The sequence below is a fragment of the Puma concolor genome, chromosome D4, assembly GCF_028749965.1.
Source record: "Puma concolor isolate L17-30 chromosome D4, mPumCon1.1.hap2, whole genome shotgun sequence".
Lineage (NCBI taxonomy): Eukaryota > Metazoa > Chordata > Mammalia > Carnivora > Felidae > Puma > Puma concolor.
The window spans coordinates 66,570,525-66,583,123 of NC_141679.1; the positions used below are offsets into that span (position 1 = coordinate 66,570,525).

The 12,599-nt window shown below is 36.4% G+C and overlaps 1 long non-coding RNA gene across 1 annotated transcript in view; it reads right to left on the reverse strand.

Annotated features, from left to right (window-relative positions):
- Positions 1-12,599, reverse strand: part of LOC147574954 (uncharacterized) — a 641,937-nt gene that overhangs the window by 290,222 nt on the left and 339,116 nt on the right. The gene's annotated exons all lie outside the window — the stretch shown is intronic.

The following is a 12,599-nucleotide window of genomic DNA, read 5'->3' on the forward strand; positions in this document are numbered from 1 at the left end:
TTAGTGCAGAGCCTGCTTAGGATTCTTTCTCTCCCCTTCTCTCTGCCCCTCCCACTTGTGCACCTGTGCATGCACGCATTCTCACTCTCTCAAAATAAATAAACATTAAAAAAACAGCTTTATTGAGGGGTGCCTGGGTGGTCCAGTTGGTTACGCATCTGACTTCAGCTCAGGTCATGATCTCACGGTTGTGAGTTCGAGCCCCAGGTCATGCTCTCTGTCTCTCAAAAATGAATAAATGTTAAAAAAAATTTTTTATAAAAATTTTTTAAACAGCTTTATTGAGATATAATTGATATATAAGAAACTGCACATATTTAAAGTATACAACTTGATGAGATTTGACACACATATATATACCCATGGAACCATCACTATAATCCAAGAAATAACTATATGCATCACCTCCAAAGTTTCATCCTTTTCAGTCCCAGAAATTTGAATTTGTAAGTGTGCCAAGAGTTAACTGGTCTCTTAGGGACCTGTTCATAACAGCCAAATTCTCAAGAGATAGATGGTAAAGCAGACACCAGCAGATTTGTTAATTTACTATGGAAGACTGAATATTTCTAACAAACTCAGAGCACTCTTTACCCAGTATTAGAAACAAGATACTTTAGTAGTTCAGAAATGGATGTGTCATCAGAAGTTTGCTCAGTAACAAAGAATCAGATGCTTTTGAGGAATATTTCAACAAAGATATAAAAAAGCTAATGGTCTCTCCTTGTCCCCCCAATCTTCTTCACTTTTCTAGTGGTCAGACTCTGTGCCTTCTAGGTTAAAGTGCTTCTATTCTAAACTTTATTTATTTATTTGGTATTTATTTGGGGAGGGGAGGAGGGCAGAAAGTGAAGGAGAGAGAAAATCCCAAGCAGGCTCTGTGCTGTCAGTGCAGAGCCTGATGCAGACCTCGGTCCCATGAACCATGAGATCATGAGCTGAGCAGAAACCAAGATTCAGATGCTTAAGCGACTGAGTTACCAGGGTGCCCTCTGTTTCTATTTTAAACAAAATTTCTCCTTTTCTAGACTCAAGCAGATAAGACTCCTTTTTTGTTCATAGGGATGTGCATACTGCAGATGATTCAGTGACAACTTTCTTTTGTTATATCTTTGTCACTTTAGTAAGGCTTGGACATTGTCCAGAAAATAGTTATTTATCGTTATTTATCTTTGCCCTTGTTTATAAACTCTATGGCTATGTCTGGATATGATTAAGCTCTTGGATATTGTATGTTGAGTCCTATGAGATACCCTCATGGAGGATTTTATCTACATATGGCATTGAAGTCACCTTGCCATGGCTCCTACAGAAATGGTAACACCAATACTTGCTGGTCCCACTAAGACACATAAAACATTTTCATTTTGCACTGCAAAAGGACTAGCAACTTTGACTCTAATATGACTTCATAGTGAATACTGCAGTCATTTCTCAAGGATATGTGGTGTTATGGGTAGTCTCCTCTTCCTCTTCACCTTTGGTAGATGATTTACAGAAATATTTAAATGTGTTTCAGCAAGTTAAACATGTCAGCGCATGTCAAAACACTAAAATTATAATGCGAATCTATGACCTTACCACAAACATGATGTCAATATCAAAAGACCTCTTGCTGTAATTAATGTCTTCCATGAATTGAGTCTCTTTGAAATGACTTTTTACCAAGCTCTTAAACAAGTTAGCCACTGCACATATTTCCTAATTGAAACATTCCTGGCATTAATTTTTATTAATTAATTCTTTAAAATAAAGAATTTTAAAGGCTGGAAATTATGATCTTTTTCACAGTGGGAAGAATTTTGTTTCTAATAAAAGATTAATAAAATATTTGTCTCTATTAATAGATAATTAAATAGAGAATTTAATTTTGTATCAATATGTCAAGATAAACTATCATTTTTGAATACCAAACAAAGTTCAGAAAAGAAAGTGGCATCGTAAGTCTGGACATTTGGTACCTAGTAGGAATTCAAGTAATGCTGACAGCTTTAACCCTGTCATCATGTGTAAAGTTTTGATTATAAAATAATTTTCATGGCTTTTGATTTGAGATTACTTTTTGGATTTACCCTTCAATGTCAAATTAAAACATAGTTACTAAACAGTGGCTAAGAGAGTAAATACTATGTGTTAGTCACCAGCACAATGTTAGCCATCATGGTGAATGAAGAAGTGAGGGCTACACAGCATTTAAACTTATTCCATGATATACAATCTTCCAGGCTTGTTGATTTGCAAATCTGCAACTTTGATTTGATTTGATTTTGCAGACCATGCTTCAATTATGTGTGTCAATTTCTAAATTGAAAATAATAAAATCAATATTAAAAATATCTGGACTTGTAGTCTTCTGTGACTTGCCTAACAATCATTTGTCAAATAAATTGTTGATCTTTTGAACAGTATTTAATAAGACTTCCAATTCCAAAACTACTGTGTTAACTGTTTTTAATTGGTTTGGTTATACAGTCAGTGAATGTATATTCATGTAGTACTCAATGCTGGGAATAATGTGAGCGAAAACAAATGAGTTGCCGTTTTGACTCTGCGTGACTCCTTGAAAGCTTAGACTGTATCTTCGACTAGCATCTGGACCTCCATTTTTGGCTGGGTCCCATTACAAGGCCTCCTATTACTATTTTTAGGAATATAATTTGCCTAGCAGTTCTTCATCCAGCTCTTCAGTTGTATTTTCTTACAACAGTGGGTGCCACCCTTGCTACATTGACAGAGCGCCTAAAAAATATGGTATTCTCTGCAGAAGCATAGTTGATCTGGAATACAAATTCAGAAGAATTTTTCTGCAGAAATATGACTCCATTTCATGAACAAATTACATAATTACAATCAGGGATACATTGTTTCAGATATTAAAAAGCTGTTGGATGAAGCAAATTTGAGAGCTTTAAAAATAAACTCAAGCCAGTGAAAGAAGAGTTAAGTATTTAAATAATATCTGGGAATGCTGATGAGTTGAAGAATTAATGAGCACATTAAGGTTAATAGAGGACATTTAAGAGTTGTCCTTTATTTGGGAAGAGGACACTAATCATGATGACAATCATACTCAGCAGATATGAGGTTTTCTCCAGGTGTTCTGGCCACCCTCACTTGCCTGACTCATAAACCTGGCCAGTGTGGTCAAAGAGGATTAGAAGAAGAGACAATCACAAAGTACGAGAATTTTCCCCAAGCTAGCATGATATCTCCATCTACCACATGCTTAGTTTCTGACACAAGTCCTGGATTTTGGCATTGGTCTTAGAAGATACTCAGGTTGTTTTTCATCCTGCTACAATGCACATTTGTGTATTCAGTTTGTTGAATGAGCTCAACTATTTGGGGTGATTCTCCTGAAGACAGAGATCATGCCTTAACCAGCTCAAAGTTCTTTGTGCTAAAAACTGAGATTTCACGTGGAAAGTATTCTTCGAAAGTTTGTTGTATGTATGAACAAACGAAACATTTTTCAGGTGCCTGGGTGTTTCAGTCAGTTAAGTGTCAGACTCTTGATTTTGGCTCAGGTCATGATCTCACGGTTTGTGAGATCAAGTCCCATGTGGAACTCTGTGCTGATGTCACAGAGCTTGCTTGGGATTATCTCTCTCTCTCTCTCTCTCTCTCTCTCTCTCTGCCCCTCCCATGCTCTCTCTCTCTCAAAATAAATACCTAAACTTAAAAAAAAGATTTTTTTCCAACTATACATAATGTAAATAATGCATCTTGTGAAGTCAAATCTATTTCAACACCAAAAGTCCAGTTACAATATAACCATGGTTGACTCATGGGCTCACTAAAGCAAAGTCACTCACTAATATCCTGTTTTTGAGCATTCTTCCTCATGGCCAGTTTGGCTGCTATAGGTCACATTATTCCCTAACAGGCTTCATCTTGGATAGCACATGGCATACTGAATGACATTACAAGGAGCACCTTGCCTTGTCTATGAGGTAAGCAAAATGTTTTAGAATATCTGCTATAGGAACCTTAGCTATTCATAATTTAATGAGGAAGTATGTGGTCATTTTTTGTTTGAAACATGAAATTTGAGTGCTAATACTTTGATAAGTTATAAACTTCTACCCTTTCCTACTTTCATGCCCCTCCTATTTTCTACTCATTCAGTATTTGCCAGCCATGTACCATATGAAAACTCAACATCATTGTGTGAAAAAATAATAATGAAGAGGGAAGAGAGGACAGAAGGAAAGGGAAAAAGAAAGATATCATTTACCATTGCTTCATAGCATGATTTTTATATTCTTTGATACATTTTCTCTACATTTCTATGCAGAGAAATGTTGGCCATCTCATGAAATTTAACAGCACCCTCCTTCAAAGGAAATAGACCAAAAAAATACTTAAAATGTCCTCTTGGGAAATAGTTTTAAACTCTCATGTTATTAATTGAATTGTGTCCCCTAAATATTAATCTGTTGAAGTCCTAACCCCCTGTATCCCAGAACGTGACCTTATTTGGAAATAGGGTCTTTGCAGATGTAATTAGTTAATATGAGGTCATACTGGCATAGGGTGGACCCCTAACCCAATATGACTGGTATCCTTATAAAAAGGGAAAATCTGGTAGGATTCAGCCATAGAAGAATGGAATTGTAGTGTCCAGAATGGCTTTGTTCAAATGCCTTGTTCTTTCCACATGGTGGCTTGGGCAAAACAGTCCGACTTCGTCCATGGTGGCTTAGGGCTCCAATACAAGTGTTCCAAGAGCAGGGAAATAGAAGCTGACATGCTTTTATAAGGCCTGGGCTCCAAAAATGGCCCAACATCGCATCTTTAATATTTTATCAGTCAGAGCAAGTACATAACCTGCTCAGAACTCAAAGGGAGGCAACATAGACCCACATCTTAATTGGGAAGAGTTTCTAAAAATCTTCACCCTAACTTAATGTGCTACATGACTCTTATCAAAAATTATTTCCATATGTACTTAGAAAAACCATTACATTAATTACAATTCACTGATCATTTTAATTTTTCAAAATCATTTTTTTAGACAAGGATTTATTAATTAAGAGATTAAACATCTTTCAAGTCCCCTGCCTTATCCCCTTCAGTCAGCATTTATATGTCTCATTATATCCAATGTGTGCATTTATTTTTTATAATTATACTCATAAATTAATTCATAATACCCCAATAATCCTTAAAGCATCTTGTCCTCTACATCTTTTGTAATTTCCCTTAGAGCAAAAAAAGGGAAATTTTGGATACATCATGCTAAATACAAGGCAGAGATTGGGGTGATGCTCCTACAAACCAAAGAATGCCAAAGATTGCCAGCAAGCCATTAAAAGCTAGGTAAGAGGACAGATTCTCTCTCATAGCCCTCAGAAGGAATCACCCTTCCAACACTAAAATCTTAGATTTGTAGCCTCCAGAACTGTGAGATAATTCATTTCTGTTATTTAAGTCGCCCTGTTTGTGATACTTTGTTACAACAGCCCTAGCAAACTAATACACCTTCTTTGAAGTCAATGACTGGAAACAATAGTGTCTGTCTTGTCAGGACAGGCTATGGGGCTCATGGGTGCCTCAGTAAGTTAAGGGTTCATGACTTTGCTCAGGTCATGAACTCAGGGTTGGTGAGTTCAGGCCTTGAGTAGGGCTCTGTGCTGACAGCTCAGAACCTGGATCCTGCTTCGGATTCTGTGTCTCCCTCTCTCTCTTTCTCTTTCTGCGCCACCCCCCCCTCCTCTGCTTACTCTCTCTCAAAAATAAAATAAACATTAAGACAGGCTACTACCACACTCCCACCCACATTGAAACCATACTATGGGACAGCAGAACTTTGACTTCTGCTTGGCTGAAGCTTTAAAAATCACTTACCACTGAAACGACACTGTACCTTATCTTGCTCTCTTGTGATTAATTACACAAAGCAGAGGCAGGAATAGCAGTTAACACACAGGTGCTCCTCATAGAGCCTTCCTATTGTTGACCCTAAGCAATGGTGAGGCAGGAGCTGTTGACTGATACATTACATAGATTAATGTAAGAGATATTAATGAGTTCAAGGGCGTTCTCCTTATTTCTATTCCCCATAGCCTCTAGTTTCGTGCTGAGCACAGAACTATTATTTAGTACTTAATCTTTGATAAATGATATTATCAACTCTCTTCAACAGTTTATTTTTGCTTTGAAATATTTTGAGTAAAAATATAAGTAAAACAACTTGTTTTCACTACATGTAAATATCAATATCAATAGGTACAAAAGGTATTGAATTTCTGTTCTTTCTGAGAAAGCTTTTCTGTAAGGGGACCTCAAAGACAGACAAGCTAGTCTCTGTCGCCATCTAGGGAAAATAGAGGATTATAACAGTATAGAGCTTAAATTTAAATTTCAGCTTCCGAAGGAATAGTTAAAACTATACTTAGAAAAATGCAGGAATATAGAGTTTGCACATAGAGATGCTTCCTTTTTCTATGTAGGGTAGGCCAGTGTATATGTTCACTGTTTGTTATCTTGTCCCAGCTTGCAGGTGTATGACCAATGTGATTAACTATTTACTCATTTAACGAATCTCTGTTTACCCACTATTATATTCAAGGCACTGTAATGGTAATTAAAAGCAGTATATAAAAAAAGAATCAAATGTTATAGATGGGTAAACAGGTAAAAAGAAAGCAGTATAAGACAACTTTTACCCACGAAAGAGTCAATCGTGTGATATAAGGGAGTCTGACTTAAAATTTCTGTTTAAAGTAATTTATTCTGCCCTTGCTATGCTACAAAAGATAATCAAAATCATACCCATTTTGGGGTACTCTGTTCACTACTAGCCCTCCCACTGTCCATTTGGATCCATTATTGCTTTCTTTCATCTCTCTGGACTTTCTAATCCCTTGGCTTTGCCCCTATGTTCCTGGTTCAGGCTGAAAGCTACCTTTTGTTTTGAAGACTTCTTGGTCACACTTCTTTGACTTTGTTCTTGAGAATTTTTTCTTAAATGTGACTTCTTTCTTTACTCTAGCTTCTATGCCAGCCTTAGACAATCCTAACAAACCAAAAATTATACTGGGAAGCAAAAATGACACTCATTGAAACCCTGGGCCTTAAGTTCCCTTGTACACTGGGGATGAGACAATGCCTTCTTTACTCTCTGGTTAGGAAATGCAGTACAAACCATTGTGCACCTAGCTGTCAATAATAACCCCTACACCTGGCTCAAGCATCTGTTTTGCTGGCCTCCCACCTCAAGAAAGCTGCCAGAAAGCTTATCAGGTGGGTGTGTTCCCTGCCACCAAGAAAGAAAATTCACTGCAACTTGGAGAGCAGATTAGTGTAGATTTTGGTGGGCAGGTTACTTCAGAGGACCCCCACATTTTTCCCACATCCAAGTACTAGCCTTAATAGGCCCTGAGTATGTTTCTGAAGAAGTGTAAAATTGTCAGGTGCCAAGTGACCATACCTTCTGTTATGGACTGAATTGTGACTTCCCAAATTCTTAGGCTGAGGTCCTAACCTCATTCTCCTATGCAATAACCCCAATCTTGGTTCAGTGCTCTTTCCTTTCTAGAAAATGTGGCTCCATGGAGTCTTCAACTCAAGTAACAGCTCTGCTTAGAAGGTGAGTCTGTCTTTCCCTTGATCTTAACTCTTCTTTGTAGAGGCATAAAGGTTTTGCAGGCAGCAATAAATGGTTGTCTTCTTTAGGGGAGATCAGTAAAGTATCAAAGAAATTTCCTTAGCCCCAAATATTCATCACATCACTTCCCTCATAACTTACCCATGCACATGGATCTTCCTGAGATCACTGCAAGGGCTATCCAGTCCCCCCAGTGCTCATTATCAATACATCTTTCATGTTCCTCCTAGGAACTTCAAAAATGTGTCAAAATAAGACAAGTAAGCACCTGCAAGGCCACATTATAATCTCACTGAGATCTCACTTAATTTCTCAATTTTCTCAAATTATGTTCAACTATGATGTTCTAATTCCCTAAATTGAGTTATACTGTAAGGTGAACATCAGATGATGTTATATCTCAGGACTCAAACTCCTCCCACTCATTTCCACTGTCAGAGATTTTTTTTATATGTATTTATTTTTTGGGAGGAGAGTGCAAGCAGGGGAGTGGCAGAGAAAGGGGAACAGGGGATCAGAAGTGGGCCCGGTGCTGACTGGTTGACAGCAGCAAGCCCGATGTGCTGCTCAAACTCATGAACCAGGAGATCATGACCTGAGCTGAAGTCAGATACTAAACCAACTAAACCACCAGGTGCCCCTCCATTGTCAGAGTTTTAATTTCATTCTTGTTTCTAATACCTTCTCCCCAATATCAGCACAGTGAATTTTTTAAAAAATTGAGCCATACTCATATTGCTTTTCTCCCAGTAAAAAAAATATCCTTCCACAGTACCTAAAATGTGGGCTATGAAGCTCCTAAATTAGCATAGACTACCTTGTGTGATAATTCCAATTTTATCACCAGCAACTCCCTCTTTTGCATTTAATGATCAGATCACACCAATCTACTTACCTTTCCCGAATACAATATGACATTTTACAACTCCCAGTTTAAATATATGTCACTCTCCTTGCCTGGAAGCCTTTTCTCTCACACACTCATTTGGCTGCCCTTAATAACCTTCTAACTTCAGCTCTAGTATCAATTCTTCCAGGAAGTCCTTTGTAACCCATTCCCAGACTGCAGCAAAGGTCACTCACTCACCCCCATGCCTCACAAATTACACTGTCTTTACACTCCATTTCCCTAATTAGACTGAGAAGGTGCTAAGGGAAGAGTTCAGACCTTTCCCATCTTCTGATACCAGCACCAACACAGGAATTGAAAACTGGCAAGTGCTAATTAAACAATTTATTCTAGATCACAACAGATCAAGAGAAACATGCTCTATAAGTGTTTGCTTGTTTGTTTTTTGGGGGGAATGGGGGGTCATTGGGATGGGAGTATTAAAAATGTTGTTTTTGCAATACCTGGGTCATCTAGGTAAGAGAAGTCCCTCAGTCCAATAGCTCCTGTGCCCAAGTGTCAGCAAGGATGGAAAGAAGTTGGAACCCTTGTACACTACTGGCAAGAATGTAAAATGGTGCCACCATTAAGGAAAACATTATGAAGATTCCTCAAAAAAATTAAAATAGAACTATGATATGATCCAGCAATCCCACTTCTGGGTATATATCTAAAAGAATTTAAAGCAAATCTCAAAGCAATATCTGTATACTCGTGTTTAACGCAGCATTATTCACAATAGCCAATAGGAGGAAACAACACAAATGCTCATCAACAGCTGAAAATATAAAGGGAATGTGGTATATACATATAAGGGAATAAAAGAGAATTAAAAGAGAAGGAAATCCCGTCACATCCTACAACATTAATGAGCCTCAAGGACATTATGCTGACTGAAATAAGCCAGTCACAAAAGGACAAATATTATATGATTTTCATTCATACGAAGAACTCAAAATCATAGAAACAGAAAATAGTTGGTTGCCAATGGGTGCTGGTGGTGAGGGAAGATTAGTGTATAGTGAGTACAGAATTCCAGTTTTGCAAGATGAAAACGTTCTACAGATCTACTGCACAATAATGTGAAAATACATAACACAACTGAATTGTACACTTTAAAATAGTTAAGATGATAAACTTAACCACATTTTTGCACCATTGGTGGGAAGGTAAACTGGTGCAGCCAGTCTGGAAAACAGTGTGGAGGCTCCTCAAAAAATTAAAAATAGAACTACCTTATGACCCAGCAATTGCACTACTAGGTATTTATGCAAAAGATACAAAAATGCTGATCTGAAGGGGTACATGTACCCCAATGTTTATAGCAGCACTATCAACAATAGCCAAAGTATGGAAAGTGCTCAAATGTCCATTGACTGATGAATGGATAAAGAAGATGTAGTATATATTTATATAATGGAATATTACTGAGCAATCAAAGAGAATGAAATCTTGCCATTTGCAACAACGTGGATGGAATTGGAGTGTATTATGCTAAGTCATAAAAAGACAAATATATGATTTCACTCATATGTGGAATTTAAGAAACAAAACATGATCATAGGGGAAATGAAGGAAAAATAAGATAAAAACAGAGAGGGAGACAAACCATAAGAGACTCTTAAATACAGAGAACAAACTGAGGGCTGCTGGTGGGGAGGGGGAGGGGTGGATGGACTAAATGAGTGATAGTCATTAAGGAAGGCACTTGTTGGGATGACACTGGGTGTAATACATAAGTGATGAATCACTGGGTTCTACTCCTGAAACCAATACTGCATTGTACATTAACTAACTTGAATTTGAATAAATAAAAATTTTTAGAAGATGACAAATTTAACAAATTTTTCCATGATTGAAAATTAAAAGATGATCTATATCCATTCTTTCGATTTAGAGAAAAGAAAAAAGGAGTCCTAATGTGGGGATATATCCAAGAAAAAACAGCAGGATAAAATCAGTTAAAAAACTGAATGTTCTTCTTCTGAGATCAAGAAGAAGGCAAGAATGTCCACTACCCCACTTACAGATAGCATTGAGTCCTGGGCAGTGCAATAAGGCAAAAGAAATAAATAAAAGGCATTACAATTGAAAAAACAGATTGCATATGAAAACGACCATAAAAATTCCGAGGAGTCCACAAGGTAACTAATAAAATTACTATGAGATTTTACCCAATCTATCAGGATGTATCAGATCACACAAACCAGCTGCATTTCTATTTACCAATAATAAACAATTGTTAAATATATTTTTAAATATCATTTGTAATAGAATAAAAACTAAAAATGACTAAAGGAAAGTTAACAGAAGATGTGTAAAACTTTTATACTGAAAGCCACAAAGCACATAGAAACAAATTAAGGAAAACCTATTACAGAAATTCCTCTGACTCATGAATTAAAAGAGTCAATATTAAGTTACCAATTCTTCCCAAATTCATTTACAGATTAATGCCATCCCATTCAAAATACAGGCAGAGATTTTAGAAAAACTGCCAAGATGATTCTAAAACTGATATTGAAATGAAAGGACTTAGAATAGCCAAAACAGTCATTAAAAAGAATAAAGTTGGAAGATTATACTACCTTTTTATTAAACTTATTATAAATTTGTAATAATCAATTCACTTGGTACTGACACAAAGTAAGACAAATCAATGGAACAGGATAGAGGTGTACAGAAAGAAATCTACACATATATGATCTATGAATTTTCAACAAAGATGCTAAGGTAATTCAATGGGGAAAGGATACCTTTTTCCATAAATAATGCTGGCATAACTATGTACCCATATCTCACCCCATACACAACAATGGATTTGAAATAAATCATACACCTAAACATAAACATTCTGTCTATAAAACTGCCCCGAATATTATTTTTAAAAATTTATTTATTTATATTCAAGTTAGTTAACATACAGTGCAGTATTGGTTTCAGAAGTAGAACCCAGAATGTCGTTTTGACCATTAAGAAGGCAACGATTTCTTGGAATCAAAAACTACCAACATCTAAAAGAAACACTGAAATTTTATAATTTTATTTTTTTTTAATTTTTTAATGTTTAATTATTTTTGAGAGGGAGGGAGAGAGAGAGCGTGAGTGGGGGAGGGAAGAGAGAGAAAAAGAGAGAGAGACACAGATTCCAAAGCAGGCTCCAGTCTCCGAGCTGTCAGCACAGAGCCTGATGCGGGGCTTGAACCCACAAACTGCAAAATCATGACCTGAGCCGAAGTTGGACACCTAACTGACTGAGCCACCCAGGCACCCCCCAAAATTTTATAATTTTCAAAGTTAAAAACTTCAGCTCTTCTTTCATTATGTTTAATGTTAGCTGAAGTCTTCCACAGATAGCCTTTATTATGTTTTGGAAGTGTCTTCTTATTGTTTTAGGTAATATTTTTAATTTTTTCCTAGCTTTATATAAGTACAATTGACAAATTAAAGGTTATGTATTTATGGTATACAATGTAATGCTTGAAATGCATATACATTATGAAATGATTACCATAATAATGCTATTAACATATCCATCACCTCATACAGTTATCATTTTTGTGTGTGTATGCAGAGTGAACACTTAAGATCAACTCTCTTAGCAAATTTCAAGTATAAAATATAGTATTATTAACTATAGTCACCATGCTGTACATTAGATCTCTAGAAATTATTCATCCTGCATAACTGAAACTTTGTACCATTTGACCAACATTTCCCAATATCGTCTAATCTGGACACCCCACCTGGCACCATTCCACTCTATGTTTCCATGAGTTCAACTTTTTTAGATTCCACACATCAGTGAAACAATGTAGTATTTGACTTTCTGTGCCTGGCTTATTTGACTTAGTATAATGTCCTTGATATTCATCTTAATTTTAGCATGTGACAATATTTCCTTTTCTTTTTAATACTGAATAATATTCAATTATATGAATTTACCATATTCTCTTTATCTATTCATCCATTAATAGACACTTGGATGATTCCCTAACCTTCCTATTGTGACTAATGCTATAAAAAACATGGGAGTGGTGATATCTCTTTGAGATACTGATTTCATTTCCTTTGCATATATACTCAGAAATGGAATTG